This window comes from Chinchilla lanigera, unplaced genomic scaffold, assembly GCF_000276665.1.
Source record: "Chinchilla lanigera isolate Chin_1 unplaced genomic scaffold, ChiLan1.0 scaffold00063, whole genome shotgun sequence".
NCBI classification, from domain to species: Eukaryota; Metazoa; Chordata; class Mammalia; order Rodentia; family Chinchillidae; genus Chinchilla; species Chinchilla lanigera.
The window spans coordinates 10,999,262-11,016,020 of record NW_004955464.1 but is presented as its reverse complement, the minus strand read 5'-3'; positions in this window follow the sequence as shown (position 1 = coordinate 11,016,020).

The window sequence follows — 16,759 nt, the reverse complement described above, 5'->3', positions numbered from 1 at the left end:
TAAATCAGCAAGTTTCTGACAAGTAACAGTGTGCGTCTAGCTCTGTCTGCACAACTGGACTAAGGATGAAACAACCTAGGAACCACTCAGGCAGCAACGCAGGCTGAAAGTCCCATCATTTTGGAATTTTGGACATTCCTGGCCTTAAAATCTTTTCCCTGTTTCCCAGGTGAGCTGGGTTCGAATTCCTTTGGTAATCTGTGTGCTGTCTCTGGACCTCAGTTTTTCATCTGATAAATGGGGGCAGGAACACTGTGCTTAAACTAAGATGTAAAATCGCTTTTATATGTCAGGATTCTGTAGTCTCACAATTCAGCCCAGCCTGACAAGACTCAGCTGCTTTTTGGGGATGAATCTGACCAAGGGAAGCTGCAGTAATTAGCTGGGACCACTAGGGGGAGAGGGAGGCATTCAGCACAGTTCCTGCTTAACTTCTGTCTGAGCCCCCTGTTGGCCTGGAGGGTTACTGCTATTCCTTGCTCGCTTCCTGTCTCTCCTTGGAGTCCCCTGGGGACTATCACTAGCCCTTCCTCTAAGCCCCTCGCTGAGTGCTAGGTGCCTTACCTCTACCCTAAGAGGACCTGACCGTCTAGTGGTGGCTGGGGCAGAAATATGTGGAGACCACCCAGGCACAGCCTATGTGGAATGTGAGAACTGTGGCCCGGTAGTCGAAAGCCGTGAGTGTGCAGGGAAACCCTCCTAGGAAGAGCGATTTCTGAGTTGGATCCTGAAGAACAAGGCTGATCAGTGGGAGGAGCTCCAGGTGGAGGAGGTGGCCAAAGCCAAGGCCCTGCTGAAAGGGGGGAAGTGAATGGCAGGTCATGCTGTAGACCAGAGGGACTGTTTGTGTGGAAAGAGGGGAACAGGACAGGTGTGCATCCACTCAACAGTATTTGCTGAGTATCTACTGAGTGCCAAGCCAAATTGTGAAAGGCCTTGAATGACATTCCCAAATCCTGAATCATCTCTCTTCCCTGGGGTCAGGCCCAAGGTCGATGATATTAATAATAAGAATTTGTTTCTAAATTTAGCTAATGACTGTGTGGCTTCCCCATCTCCCCATTGGGATAGCCGTGTAGGAGGGCGTTGGGGTGGGAAAGAGCTCAGGACTGGCAATAGCATCAGGGCCGTTGGGGAGTGCAGAGATGAGGTGACAGGGAGGGAGCTGAGGGCACAACCTGAGCTGGCCTGGCCTCTGATGGTGCCTACGCCACCCCTTTGGCTGTCTGTGTCTCTCTTGGGCACAAGATCCTGTGGCCTCACTCTGCCCGGGGCCACCCTCTCTGTCCAGTGCCCATAGCTGGCACACATCTGGTTATGTTTGTTCCAGGGGGCGGTGAGCTTGGGTGGGGAGAGTTCCCAGTGGGTGTGGGTGTGGGGTGTAGCAAATCAGAGGCCAGAGTGCATGGCTGAAGGGCTGGTTGGACGGGAGCCTCGCGAAGGAGCGTCCCAGAGCGGAGGAGGTGGTGGTCTCAGCCCCACCACTGCACTGCCCAGACTGCAGAAGAGATCTCAGGGCAGCCAGAGGGAGCTGTCACTGACTGTACCGCTGCAGAGTGCCAGCAGCTTTGCTCACGTTCTCTCACTAAAATGCCTCCATCACCTTGTGATAGAGGGTTATGAGCTCCAGGTGTCAGTTGGATCTGATAACAGCACACGCACAGAGTAGTTAAGTGTCTTGCACAAGGTAACACAGCCAGAGCGTGGTGCTGCTGAGATCAGAACTCAGTCTGCCTGCCGACTCGCCCTATTTCTCTTCCCAGTGTGCCCCTGCAGCTCTCTACATTTCTTGCTGCCTCTTTTCCTGGAGGCAGTGAGCCCTCATTCCCTGTCCTCACCTGGGCTCTGACACCCTCTCTTCTGTCCCTCTTTACTTGGCGATGCTTCTCTTTCTCTGGTTCAGGTGTCTTGGGCAAGGTCCTCTGACCCGAGTAGATTTTATTTTGTTTTTCCCTCTTCTCCACCCATCAACCATCTCCTCATCCCTTAGCTTGTTCCAGAGACTTTCTGGCTGTGTAGACAGACTCTGTCGCTGTCTCCCCTGCTGCCCACAACACTTTGTAATGGACAAGGGCCGCCTTCCCTTGCAGCGTTTGAGTCTCCTCTGCTCCGTCAGCCTGGGAACTCCCAAGGGAGGGCTGGATTTGATGCATTCTGGTCCCAGGCACTGCCCAGCGCAGAGCCCACTTCCTCTCCACCTCTTCTTAACTCCTCTCCTGCGTGGAAGGTATCTTGCATTTGGCCTGTTTTGCAAAGAAGAGCTTGCAACTCCTGGTGTGATTTGGGGTTGAGACTGAGAGCAATTTTCAGGGGTGCCAAGAGACATTTACAAATAGCCGCAGGCAGAAGGGGAGAGCCCAGCAGGAGAAGCACAAACTGGCTCTCTTCTTGCTGTTCCTGGGGACCATGTGGTGATCTGGGAACTGTACCGAGTGTTGGGCATTTCAGGGGCCCTGGGCTTATCTTATTAGCCTGAATGTGAAACCTGTTGCCAAGACTGAGGGAGATGTGGAGATCTGGTGTGTCCCTGGCGGCTCTGGAAGTGGCTCTTGAGGCGTTTGTCTCATCTCTGGGTGGGGATGGGTGAGTATTAGTTTTCTGTAGATTATGTTGCGGCAGCAGATGCACCATGGCGTGCCCCAAGTAGGGGCTTTACAATAATAAGTGTTGACTTCTCACCCACATTATGTTTTGTTTGCGGTGGCTGTGGGTTGACTGTGGATCCCTCCATGTGTCTTCATTATTCCGGGATCCTTATGAAGCAGCTGTCCATATTTGGGACATGACTTACTCAGAGAGGAGAGCAAAAACAGAGATGGCTGAACCACACAATAGCTTTCCATGTCTCTCGCTTGTATTTGATCTGTCAAAGCAAGACCCAAGACTGTGCTGCATGTAGCTCTACCTGTGGGAGGCTACCAGGCAGTGTGCGGGGACACAGTGTCCTCTCACAGGGAAGGGGCAGGTATAATTAGGAGCAGAAGCACAGTCTATGATAGCCAGAACCATTATTTGGGCATGACCCAGCCTCTTCCACCAACTATGCATGGCCTGTTGTATCGGCACATTTCCCATTGCTGGGACCAAATACCAAACATCCTGCAACTTAAGGGAGGACAGGCTTATTTGACTCATAGTTCCAGGGGGTTCAGTCAATGGATATTGGCTCCAAAGCAGAAACATCATGATGAGAGAGTGTGGCAGAGCGCAGCTATCCAGTTTGTGGCAGCTGGGAAGCAGAGCAGGAGAAAAACACTGGAAAGAAAGTGGTTGGGGCCAGAAACAGACACCAAGGTCAGGCCTCCATGACCCACCCAGACACACCCAGAGATATGCTTCATCAGTCCCTTCAGTGGCTTCCCCTGTATTTAACTCTCATGCCTATACACGGGCTTTCTAATTTTCACAGCCTGTGGTACCTCTGGAGAAAAATTGTGCTCAGAGTGGATATACATGTCTGACTGAGGCTGCCAGGAAAGCAAGTGTGAGTTGGTCGAGAAGACCCTTACTTCCATCCCCTGCCTGGCAAACTCCTCTTCCTTTATGGTGCAATTAGTGCCACTTCCTCTAAGAAGGCCCCGCTATCCCAAACCCTCTGAGCCTGGTTTGGTACTCTTCCCTGGGCTTCTGCTGCTCCTTCACTTTCCTTCTTTCAGCCCGCTGACCTGTGTGTGAAGTGTGAGGAGCATTTCTGTGTCACAGTTCCTGGGGAGCGATGGTGTGCTGCGCTGGTTTCTACCAGATGACAGAGTGGATGGTGCGCATTTCTTCTCAGTTCTGCATTCAGCGTGTTGTGTCAGTAGCTTTGAATTGGCCACGGTGTATTTCCCTCCAGAAAGCAGCAAATGCCCTCCAGGAGGGCAGTTGTTTGACATTTGCTACAAACCACTGCTGTGTGGAGGACATTGCGAGGGTCAGGGTGTGCCTTGCTCATCGCTATCTTCCTGTAGGGCATGGTGGACCTGCAGGTGAAGGGGCAGGAGTGGATCGCTGAGCTGCAGAGAGTGGAGTGGAGTGTGAACGATGCCTGCCTGGCTGGATTTGGGGTCCCTGCCTGTGCCTGTTCGTGTGTCCCCAGCTCCCTTCCTCCAGGTCCTGGCCAGTGCTGCTCATTGCCCCAGGGCAGGTTGTGACAGGGCAGAGCACAGGGGGCTGCGGGCCTTTCTGGCCTGTGTTCTCCAAACGTCTGAGCTTTGTGGAAAGGAGAGTGTTTGCAAAGGAAGGGGAAGGGAGAAGGATAAGCAGAGGGTCTGGAAGGAACATAAAGGGGATGAGAAGTAGGGTCAGCCTCTGTCTCTCAAGCAGTTTTGCTGGGGAGGTGACAGGAGCCCCAAGAGGATGGGCTCGGGGTGCATTCAAGAGAGTCCCAGGGAGGTGGCAGAGGAGGTCAGACAAGTAGGGTCATGGGGGCCTTCTCAGGTACAGTCAGTGTGGGCTGGTGCTGAGGGACTGAATGTGCCCTTCCTGGGGTCCCCAATGTCAACATCATGGAGATTCCAGAGATGTGAATGACTCCAGGTAGTTGGGGTAAGAAATTAAGTTTTAGGAAACGAAGAAAGTGACATTTTGTGCATCTTCTTTGTTCCTATGTGAACTCCTTAGATTAAGACCCGAGACTGTCCTGCCACTCATGCATAGTTCAGATCAGAGGTGGGCAAGTGTTTCCCGGAAGGGGCGCTGAAGTAAGCAGTCTCAGCTCTGCAGGCCATGTGTTCTCTGCTCAACTGCCAAGCTCCGCTGCTGCGGTGAAAGGCAGACAGAAACAATGCACAAATATGAATGAGTGTGGCTGTGCCCCAATAAAACTTTATGGATAATGAAATTTAAACTTCATATAATTTTCACGTGCCTCAAAATCTTTTGATTTCCCCCTCGAACATTACAAACTGTGAAAAGCGATCTTAGATTATAGGCAGTGACTGTCTAGCTTGCGGCTGCTGATCTAGATGGCTGAGCGAGGAGTCAGTGGGGAAGGCTGGGGCAAGGCACCTAGGCACAGCAGGACCTCCTGCAGAGGGGACATCCCTTCCTGGCTCCATAACACCCCCCATCACCCAGCCTTCCCAGTGGCTCCCTGGGCCCTGGCGCCATCTGCAGCCATCCTCGGTGCCTCCCTGCTGGAAGCCGGACCTTCCCGGGGCGGGTGGCCGGCAGCTGGACTCGGCACAGTGGGCGGGCGGTGTGTTCAGTCTCCGGGAAATGAGTGTGGACATGGCGTGGCCCAGTGGGGCTGCCCACCCTGGTCTGCCCGGATCAGGTTCCCAGCGGCATCTGAGCACTGTAAACACAGCAGCTGGACAGGCCATCTCTCCGAGGTCCTCCGAAGGCGGCTCTGCCTGGGAGGAAAGTGGGCTGGGGGCTGACAATTTGACATAAACCACGGGGCAGCATTCTCGGCTGGGGAAGCCCAGCGACCCCCTTCTAAGCCTCCACATTTCTTCCAGTGGCAGCTGCTCCCAATTACCTTCCTCTCTGGAGCCAGGGATCTTAGGAGTGGGGAACCCCTCAGAGCTCCCCCAACTCTGAGACTTAGTTTCTGAGATTGAGACATGGGTGGAGAAACAGGTCCGCAGAGGACTGGACACTCACTTCCCTGTGAGGGTGAGGGCAGGCTGGGGCCAAGAGCTTGGGGTCTGGCCTCGAGAGACATGGCTCTGGGCCCCTCTCAGGGCCACTGAAGAGGAGGGACCCTTGGATGGCAGCTGGAACCCTACCCCTCATCCTTCAGGTGCTCCTGGGAGGGTCTCCTTTGTACCAGCAAGGAGCACAGGGCTGGAAGTCACAGTCAAACCACACACACACGGGCAGATGTGTTACTGCATTTACACACACAGGTGGGGCTGCATAGGACTGTCACACCTACTCTGTGCCACTTGTTCTGCTTACTGCCTCTCGTGCTGTTGGCAAGGCAGATGCAGGCACACTGCGCCGTGCACATGATCGTGTATTCACGTGCAGCTGGTACAAGTGAGTTAACACTCATATCTTCTTGTTGACACGCATATCGGTGCCCGTGTCTGTCCCGGAATACCCTTGTCAGGTGCACACACACGCTCACGTGTGCTCATGGGTGTGCACACTGCACCACGAACACTCACATGCTTCTCTACTGACAGCTCTGGCTGATGTGCTCCTGCCAGGCCTGGATTAGCAGGCCTCTCGAGGGTCTTTTGACTTTTACCTTCTTGTTCCTGACACTTTTCAAAATTTTATGTAACAGTCAGATCTGAGGATGAGGGTCTGGGGCTGAGAATGGAAAATGGGCAATTTGGAAAATTCCTGTCAGAGTTGAACTCTTCCCGAAGACACCCGCACTAGCTACAGTGGGATCTGCACTGTTAAGCGTTGGGCCAGCCCTGCCTGGAGCAGGCCCCATCTTTCCCCTCAGGCCTTGCTGGACTTGTTCACCAGCACCAAACCCACCACACTCTGGTGGTCTCCATCAGGGAGCCTGAAGGAGAGTGCTGGGCGTGCTCAGCTCAGTCCTCCCCCGCAGACCCTCTCCCAGCTGCATCTGCCTGCTGTAGGTCCATAGTGACAATAGATGACACCGAGTGCTTTATAAAGATTGATTTCTTTTCACAGCAAACCTATGTGTTATAAAGTATGGCTATATCCATCTTACAGACAAGGAAAACAGGCACAGAGGGGTAAAGCAACAGGGCCCAAGCCACACACCCAGGATGTAGAAAAGCCAGAATCCCATCCTAATAATGTGGGTCTAGAATCACCATCTTAGTCACTGAACTCCGCTGCCCCTGGCACCCATGGCTTTTGACTCAGAAGCACCAGGACCTTAGAACCCCAGGAGGAGGGAACTTGTACTCTGTGGGCCTACTGTGTGCCGGGCCCTATTGTGTGCCAGGCCCTGTGCTGGGGGCTCCTGGGCCTGCCTGTTCCCGGAATCCAGCCGCAAAGCTCTCTTCCACATTGCACAGGGCCCTGCCTCCGGGTCCCCAGCAGGCAGAGCTTCCACCTGGTGCTGGACTCTACAGCATAAGCACAACCCCAGGCGCACCCTACTCTGGGCCGTGGGTGAGAACATGGCCCTAGCAGGCTTGGGGTCCTGCCCTCTGAGGTCATATGTGCAAAAGGGGACACAGCCCCTAATCCTGTTCTTTCCTATGTCCCCGTCTTTCCCTTGCGTGTCTCATGAGTACTTTACATTTTCCTGCCTCCTACATGATCCTTCTGCTGTGGAGTCTCCAGTGCCTCTGCCTGGCCTCCAAGCTGCCTCCTCTTCTGGGAAGCCTTCTAAAATCATGTGGCTGGCGTTGGTACGCTCCTTGCTCGGCCAGTGGCTTTGTGTCTGCTTTTCCACACAGCCCTCTGGCTGCTGGGCCTGTACTTGGAGCTTATTCCACAGGTGTGCATCGAGGCTGCCGTGTGCCAGCTGTGTGTTCACTGTCTTTCCTTCGCGGGGCAGTTGGGGATTTGTACCAGCTGGACCTCATTAAATTTGTCTTGTTCCCAGAGCCTGACATAGAAATGATACATAGTAGGTGCTTAGTGCATGCTTCAAAGATGGGATTTGTAATCTTGGTTCTGGAACATTATATTTATGATGCTTAAAAAAACTAAAAATAAATAAATAAAATTAACCTGATTTACCAGTCTAATTCAATTTGGTATGGGGAGAGAGGGCCCCAGGGCAGGGTGCAGGCACCAGACTGAACCCCAGGCCGGGCTGTGGGGGTGGCATTCCTGCAGGGCTGTGGCAGAAGCTGCCGAAAGGGACACATCTTTGTGTCCAGCCCCAACCTGGCGGTCTGCCCAGCCTCCCTCCTGTCTTCCACATGGCGGAGAAGCAATGAACAAGGGCCCTCCTGTCTTTCGCTCATTCCTCTTTTCTAAAAATAAGCCGGAGTGGTCTCCTCATCTGCCCCCAATTTTCTCCTGCTTGACCTCAATGACCCTGTGCCCTCAGATGAGGCCACATGTGTGCCCACTGCTGGACAGATGGGCCGGCCCGAGGTGCAGATGGTGGGAGCAAGGAGCTCCCCCTGGCCTCTGCCCCAGCACAGCTGGCCCCTCTAGCTCGGCCTTCCTGGGAACAAAGTGCCGGGGCAGCCCTAGGCTTCAGATGGGCTGGGGTGGACTTGTTTACAGTGGGAAGCTCTACCCGGCCTTTATGAGCTGTTATATCATGATAATCATCACCCACATTTGTATACACGGAGCGCTTCCACATCTGTCGTCCCCTGAGTCCATGCAGCAAGTCGTCGAGATTGGTACTGTGGTATTATCCAGACTGAACAGATGAGGAAGCCAGAGAAGTTAATTTACTTCTCGAAGACTGCACAGCTTGAAAAGAACAGGGAAACATTCAAGTCCAGTCCTCTCAGATTTAAAATTCTGCCCTTTTGTACTCTCTGACCTTTTTGCTGATGTCTGAACCAGGCAGTGGTTTTGTGGCTCTGTGCCCGTAAATCTTCTTTTAGCTGCCACTTGTTGAGTCCTTCTGTGCTGGCCATTCCACCATGGCTCTAACTGGGGGAGGAAGGAATCATGAGACTCATTTTGGAGGAGCCTTGGCTAAGACTTGGGCTTCATCATGAACCTTGTCAGGGCCATCCCATGGTGAAGCTGTATCAAGGTTTGGGCTGAGGGCTACCCAACTCTGACAGTTCCCAGCAGTGGGCTTCATGTGCTTTCTTTTTGGTTGACTACCTACGCAGCTGTCTTCCAAGTGTGTGCTCTGTGCCAAGCATGGGGACACAGGGCTGGGCACTGCACACAGCCCCTGCGCCATGGGCTTTGTGTGCATGTGGAAGATGCATGTGGAACAGCTACGATGGCCCAGAGTGACAAATCACTACGAGCCGCAACAGTCAGCTCTGTGCGGGGCTCCTGGCTTGTGGACAGTCCTGATCGGCACCTGCCAGTTCTGCATTCTCCTGTGGATGGTCCAGTGGCTTCCCTGTGGCTGTGGAGTCCTGTCCGAGCCTCCTGGCCTGGCATTTGAGGCCATGGTGTTGTGGCGCAGCCCACCTCTCCATCCTCTTTCCTTGCCTGCCTCCCACCGGGCTGCTGGAGCTTCCTCTCCCGTCCCAGCGGTGGCTTTACTGTGCTGGGAGCGCCTCTCCTTGCTCATCCCACTTCCTCCTGGGCGCCTCACCCTGCAAACATCCCTTATATGGTGCTGTGTCCCCAGCCTGGGTGGGGGATGGGAGGGAGTGGGTGAACGGCCATTGGAGTTGTGTGGACCATGGATAAAAAATCAGGCAGAGAGGCGAGTGCCTTAATGTCTGTGGGCTTCAGTTTCCTCTTCTGTAAAGTGAGCTAAGAAATAGGATGTACCTACAGTAAGACAGAGGCCTTGTTAGAGGTAGGCACAGCAGCCTGCGGGAGCTAAGAGGAGGCATATAACCTGGTGTCGGGGGCAGGGAAGCTTCTTGGAGGCCTCAGTCCCAGGAAATTGTTATTAATAATAATTGATATTATTAATAGTTGAGGCTGACATACGCTTTTAATGGGCAGGATGCTGTTAATCTTTGCAACAAGTCTAGGAGCAGGTACTGCCATTTTCCCCATTTTCCACATGGAGAAATTGAGGCACAGAGAGATGAAGGCCACCTAGCTAAGAAGGGCCAAGCCTGAGTTCTAGCCGGGGCCCTTGCTCAGGTGTCCATGATGTGTTGCTCTTGAAATTGCAAGTAGGCAAAGAATGGTGCGGCTGAAGGGCACTCCCACCCCGGGACAGACAGCATCTCTCTAATAAATGCTCCCTCTAGGTCCATGCGGGTGGGGAATGGTAGCTCTGATCCCCTCACCTCAGGGCAGCCAGCACCATCGCTGAGCAGGGCCCACAGGCCAGCGGGCACCTCCTCTTTCCATAAGCAATGGGAGCCCTGCCTGGTCAGCAGTGATTGAGCTGGCTCTGCTGCCAGTGACAACTGCCTGGGGTGCAGGCAGAGAAAGCATTATGCTCACTTCACTGACGAAAGGGTTAAGAGCAGAGGGAGAATAAGGACTGAGACCATCTTCCTTGGGGAACTCTGAAGGCCAGATTTGGGGTGAACTTTGCTTTAACCACCAGTGCCTAATGGGGCCATTCCTGGGCAATAGTATATGGAGAGATTGAGTGAGACCTCAGTCACAGATGGAGAGCCAGCTGCCAGCATTTGCCCCTTCCCACACCTTCTCTTGGTGCCCAAGTGGGCAAGCCCCTGAGTGGTGATTGCTGCAGCAGGGCCCGCTTGCCTGCTGCTGTGGACTCTTCCTGGTTCTGCTCTGCAGGCTGCCGTGGGTTGCTGAGATGGTAGCGTTGGCTCCACTCTGTCCTGTCCTCCTACACATGGAGCCAGAGCCCAAGTAGTGGCATAGCTGGGGACGGAGTGGGGGTGTGCTGTCTGGCTTAGGTGGCACACTTCTGGCCAAAAAGAAAACTATATTCTTTTGAAGTATATTTGATGTTAGGTTTCTGGTTTTTTTTTCCTGTACCAGGAATCGAACTCACGACCATGTGCTTGCCAGGCAGGCGCTGTGCCACTGAGCTAAATCTCCAGCCCCTTGATGTTAGTTTTCCTATGTGTGCCTGAGTGCAGCATTGTCTCTGGCCACATGACTGCTTACACGCGAATGATGCTGAGTGCTTTCCATCTGCGTCTCAACCATTGCACTGAAGGACCGCCCTGAGCAGCATGAACTCCAGCTATGCCCCTGAGCCCAGGGCCTCACACCAGGCTGTTTGTCTCCCCCCAGGCCCCAGCCTTCCAACCTCCACATGGGTGCTGGGTCCATGGGGTTGTTCTGACCCAGCGCTTGGATTCATTTTGTCTGAGGTCAGGGCCTGACTCAGTGAGTGAGGAGCCAAAGAAAATGGATTCTTTTCTTTTCCCCACTAGAAGGGATTTTTGTGCCTTTTAAAGCACATGTCCTGTCTGTGATTAAAGCTCATTTTTACAGTAAAGAGAAAGGTGAAGATAAGTGAGATGACTTGTCCATGATCGGGGTTAGAATCCAAGACCCTCACCACAAAGTCATGATTGGTTCCTTCCCTGCCTCTTGTGCTTTCCTCTCTTTCTCCTTTTCTTTCTTCTTGCCATATATATTTATATGAAGGAAGAGAGGTTCAGGAGAAAGGAGTAGGAAGAGTACTGGATAGAAATTGGACGCTTTGAATCCTGGTTGCCACTATTTTAACTATATCACCTTAAACAAGTCCTATGCTACCTGGCCTTTGCCAGGCATGGTGGCATATGTTTGTAATCCCAGAACTTGGGAGGCTGAGGCAAGAAGATTTCCAACAAGTTTGAGGCCAACCTGGGCTATACAGTGAGCTCAAAGCCAGCCTGAATTATATAGTGAGACTATCTGAAAACCACCCTTCCAAAGTCACACTCTTGCTCTTAACCTTAGGTGTTTGCATTAGTAAGTTGGGGAGAGGAGTTAGGGAAAGTTCTAGAATGGTTGGTAGAATGGTTGTAATAACCAATCCAATGAAATATTACTTTGTTCTTTTACCCATCCATCCATCCATCCATCCATCCACTCATTTATCTGCTCATTGATCTACCCATCTATCCAATTATCTATCTGCCCACTCACTGGCCCCTCTAGCTACCTGTCCATCATTTCATCTGCCTACCCATCATCCACTTGCTTCCTCGTTCCCCATCCGTCCCATCTGCCCACTAATCCATCCACCCCTGCATGCCTGTTTCTACCCATCCACTCATATTTCCCTCCACCCACCCACCCCCTGGGGTCTCTGCTTGGTGCCACACACAAGAAAAAGACCACTGAGGTCAAGCTGAATTGCCATCTGCTCCAAGTTCCCTTGTGTAAACTGGTGGCCCATCACTGTTTCTTCTTGGACAATATCTGTCTCTGCAGTGTCACACTCATCCAGCTGCTTTAAATCATAATTAGTCTTTAACCAGAAGGGCAAAGACCGAAGCGGACTGAACCAGTCCTCAGTACCACAGAGCATCAAGAAATGTCCTCTGAGTTCATAGCTGCTGAGCCCATCTCAACCCAGCCCTAATTTACTCTTGGCTTTCCAAGAGAGCTTGAGTCAGTATAAGAAGTCTGGATTTGAACGATAAACAGTTGGCTCCAATGCCCTCTTCTCTTTGGACTCGGAGTAATTTTCTGTAGAAGGAAGCATTTTGACTCCCTCAGTGCTGAGATCCAGAGAGGCTGAGTCCAGCCCAGAGTTACACAGCAAGCCCAAGGGAGATGAATAGTAGAAGCCCAGCCTTCTCAGACTAGTGAGCAACCCTCGCTCATCTGGAGCGGCCACATGGGCCAGCAGGAGGCGGAGGCAGCTCTGAATCACTGGCTTCCCTCTGCATCTTTCTGTCTGGGACCTGCTTAGCCAGCCCAGGCTGCCCTGCCCTACCGCAGCCCTCTGGCTGTCCTGGCAACACGCAGGGGCTGGGAGGGGACTGGAAGGCAGCAGAGTTCATTACATTCGGGCTCAGGCCTACCCCAGAGCTGCCAGGCCTCCACTGGCTGGCTGGGCTTACCCAGGCCTTTCCTGGCCCTGGCCAGCTGTGGTGGTCCCCAGAGCCACCCTGAGTGACAGAGATCAGGCCTCCCCCAGTGCCTGCAGTGTATCATGGGTAACTGTGAGCCGCCCCCTGCCCAGCTCCTCTGCTCCCAGGGGCTGTCCCCCCAGGGACCATGCACTGCTGTAAACGAGCTGTCAGCAGAGGTGGTCTTGCCCCTCCCTTTCCTCCTCGCTCCCAGGCTTGATAGCTCTCAGCCACATTGGAAGAATTAGGGGGTGGCTGGTGGAGGGAGGTGGCTGGTTCTTCTGGTGGGGACCGTGCATAAGTCCTACCACATTGGCGCTGCGTGTGTGTGCTGGCCACGGGAAGTGGGCCTTGGCCGTACCACAGTGTCCTGGGGGCTCTGTGGGCAGGGCCTGCTCAGAAAACCTTTCTCCTTAACTGGCTTCAAGGCCTTTCTGGGCCTCGGCAAAGCTGGCGGTATTTTTTGGTGCATTCGTTGTAGATATTGTGCTTTGTGTGTGGGCGGGACTAACCTGGGGCCTGGCTCTTGGGCCCCAGGTCAGCAGCGACTGGGGTGGCTCTCTGTGGGGGAGCATGGCCCCTCCTGGCCTCTGGCTCCTGCTTAGGCTTGTGTGGTCACTGGCAGAACGGAGTGATCAGGTCCTCACAGTTTAAGAAGGGCCGTGCCAACTATCTCCACACTGAAGCTATCCTGTGCAGCTGTTTTTCTCAGGCCCATCTTCCAGGTCAGGACACAGAGTCTCAGAGAGGTCTGAGGTGCATGTGGAGGGAAGCCAGGCCCGTTGTGTTCCAAGGCGCATGATCTTTCTACCGTTCACTCTCATTCTGGCAACCCAGGGTTGGACGGTTCTCTAGTGCCTGCAGTGTGCCTGGTCCTGTAGGGCTATGGTAGGTGGGCCATGGTCCCGGCCTTCCTGAGACTGGGCAGCCACGATTCAGAACACAGTCTGTGCCACTCCAGGGGTTCTCCTTTGCTTATAGGACTAGTTGAGTGGCCTAGAAGCAGGCGTGGGCATAGTACAGGCCCCCAGGGACTGATACCCTTTGGTGCGGGGGCTTCAGACAAGAATTTCTGGAATGATACTGAGGCAGAGGGGTCTGCTACATGATCCCACCCCTGCAGAATGCCAGGAACACGTTTGCTACCTCTCTTCCCTTTTTTGTGATAGTTCAACAGGGCCTCTATATATCCTCCTTTATATCATTAAGAAGTAGTAGTTATGGTAGCACACCAAGTGATAAGGGGCAGGTCCCTCCTAGTGCCTGAAATCCAGCACTCTGGGAGGCTAAGTCAGGAGGATGGCAAGTTTGAGCCCAGTTTGGGCAATTTAGTGACTTAGCAAGACCCTGCCTCAAAATAAAAAAATAAATAAAGTGCTGGAGTATTAGCTCACTGTGAAGGTCCTGTATTCAATCAGCAGTACTACCAAAAAAAAGTAATAGCAAAAATCATTCAGGGTGCCACCTGCTGCTGTGTCTGTGGTGAAACATGCTGTCCTCGAAATCTCACCTTACACTGCAGATGAGGTCCTATGATTTCCCATGTTTTAGAAATGACAGAATAGGCTCAGGGGCTAAGGATGGCTCAAAGTCTCACTGCTGTAAGTGACGGAGCAGGGATTTGATCCTCCTGCCACTTTCTGGGAGGCAGGAGGAGCAGGAGCCATTACCGTGCTTCCCGTCCAGCTCGGACAGCAATGCGACAGGCTTTGTGGGGCAGGAAGGAACTTGGGCAAGGGCACAGGGCACCCCCAGACCTTCCCCTAGTACTCAGTCTGCTTCTCTGTCAAGTGGGGTAGCTTTCGCCTTCCCTCTGGTCCCTGGGGTTTCCACAAGGCACTGAAAGCCGTTGAGTTATCAGGCGTCTGGACCCAATAAGGTAGAGACCAGATGAGGTTGGTGATCAGGGAGGGGCAAGATTGTCCCCGGCTGGGTGTGACACGAACCCTCTGGTGTCAGTGTGAGCATCCATCCAGAGCTCACCTTGCCCAGCCCCAGGCTCGAATCAGTGACACCTGGATCTGATTCTGGGAAGTCTGTGTTGGGGGCCTGGTGGAGGGCAGAGGGGTGGACTAGCTGATCGGCCTAGAATAGCAGTGCCTGGAATTCTGAGGGGCTCAAGCGTGCCCTGTTCCACATTTGGAGTGGTCCATAGTATTCTCTGCAGCAGGCAAGCTGTGGGGCAGCTTTTTGCTGACCTGGGCAGCACCACTGTGGCAGCATGGGGCGGAGAGGCTGCTCTCTGGCTGAGTGCCCCGTGCAGGAAGGGAAAGCCCCTACTTTCTCCAGACTCTGTGGGTTTGTCTTGCTCTAGCTGCCTGGTAACTCTTGCCCGGGCCACATGGCAGTATGGTTGGGGTGCATTTGGATGAGTCTAAGTGGTGTAGTGCTGCATACATGTCTGTTGTCATTGGAAAGAGGGAGATTTACCCTGGGTGGGTAATCTGGGATGAAGCAAAGCTCTCACTGATGAGGTTTATAGCTTCCAGTGCCTGCTGGTGGTGCCCAGTGTATTCTCGTGGGTGTTTCCGTTTGCTTCTTCATAAAAATGCTTCCTTTGACTGAAATAAAACCAGAATAGTCCAGCCATGGCCGTACTGAGAGATAGTGAGCTTTTTGTCACTGGAGGTATTCATGACAAAGCTGGACCATACTTGGTAGGGAAATCAACTATGGCTGAGACTTGCTGCTGAACTTCATCTGACACTGCATCTGGCCTTGCGTGCACTGAGGCTGCAGCCCTCTGCTCTGCCGGGAGAGGTGAGGCACACCTCTGCATTGCTGAGGTCTAAGCAGTCTCTTCTGGACATGCTTGAATGCTTCCCCAGGGCCTCGCTTTTCCCACCTGCAAAGTGAAGGTGCTAATGCTTGGCTCTCTAGCTTTACAGAGCGAGGTAGAGTCAAGACAGCTGCAGCTCACAGTACCTCAGAAATCACAGAACCCCTTTCCATTGTTCTCCAAGACAGGTCAAGGGCACAGAGAGCTTTTGAATGCAGGTGTCTCAGTGTGTGGGCCAGTACCCGAGCACGCTCAGCTGCTGAAGAGGTCTGTCATCAACAGTCGTGAATGTGGGTTGTCTTTCCACTGACTGGCTATGTGGCTTGGGGCAAGTTATGCTACTTCTCTGTGCTTTAGTTTTCCTATCAGTACATGCTGACAGGTTTTGGAGAGTTACCTGGATCTAGTCTGGTGGGTGGGGGCCAGACTCTGAGGAAAAGGGTGGTGTGGGCTAGGAAGTGGGGACAGGCTCTATTGCTGAGATCGGAGGGCAGAGGGCTTACCCTGTCAACAAAGCTTTTCCCCAGACATCTCTTTCTTTGTACTTGTTTGTGATACATAACCACTTTCATGTGGGCATTTGGGACATGTACATGACACATTTTAATTCTTTTTTATACCTCTTGGTCCCCCTGCTCATCTCGTGGTTTCCTTCCCATTTGCAAAAGAAGTTTCTTAAGGCCAGGGGAGACTGTGCATTTGAAAGCCATGCTAGCCATATGACCTTGGGTGAATCACTCTTGAAGCTTTCATTTTCCCAACTGTGAAGTGGGCACTGGTCCTGCCAACCTCATGGATGTGTTGTGAAAATGAAGTGATTTGATATTTGTGTATAGCAAATAGAAGCCATTGTTGTTGGTGGTGATGATGGCAATAATGTCTGTCTTAGTTACTGTCCTCATTGCTGAGACAAAACACCCAACACCTAAAGTTAAGAGGAAAGGTTTATTTGTAGTTCACAGTTTGTAGAGGTTTCAGTCCATAGTCAGCTGGCTCCAAGGCAGGGTGGCGTGGCACAGGGGCATTGCTGAGGAGAAACAGTTCATGGTGGGGAGAAGGCAAGACAGCAAACCAGCAAAGTAGTGAAATAGCAAGGAAGCAAGCAACCAGCAGCAAGTGATAAGCAGAAACATCGTGAAGGAGCAGCAAGTGGCAAGTGACAACACTGCCCTTTTTCTGTCCCTTATACTCTATCCAGGCTCCCCCTACCCTTAGGGCAAGTGGCACTCACCCCCAGGTGGGCCACCCATAATCCTAGCATCCCACCATGAATCAATCCCAGCATCACATCATTGATTCCAGAATCACACACTGTAGATCCAGTCACCTCCAAAAAACCTTACCTATGACTGCAAGAGGTTTTGGAGGGATATCTAGGTATGGGCCATGTCAATGCCCTTCCCCCTTCCTTCCTTTCCTTCCTTCCTTCCTTCCTTCTTCCTTTCCTTTCCTTTCCTTTCCTTTCCTTTCCTTTCCTTTCCTTTCCTTTCCTTTCCTT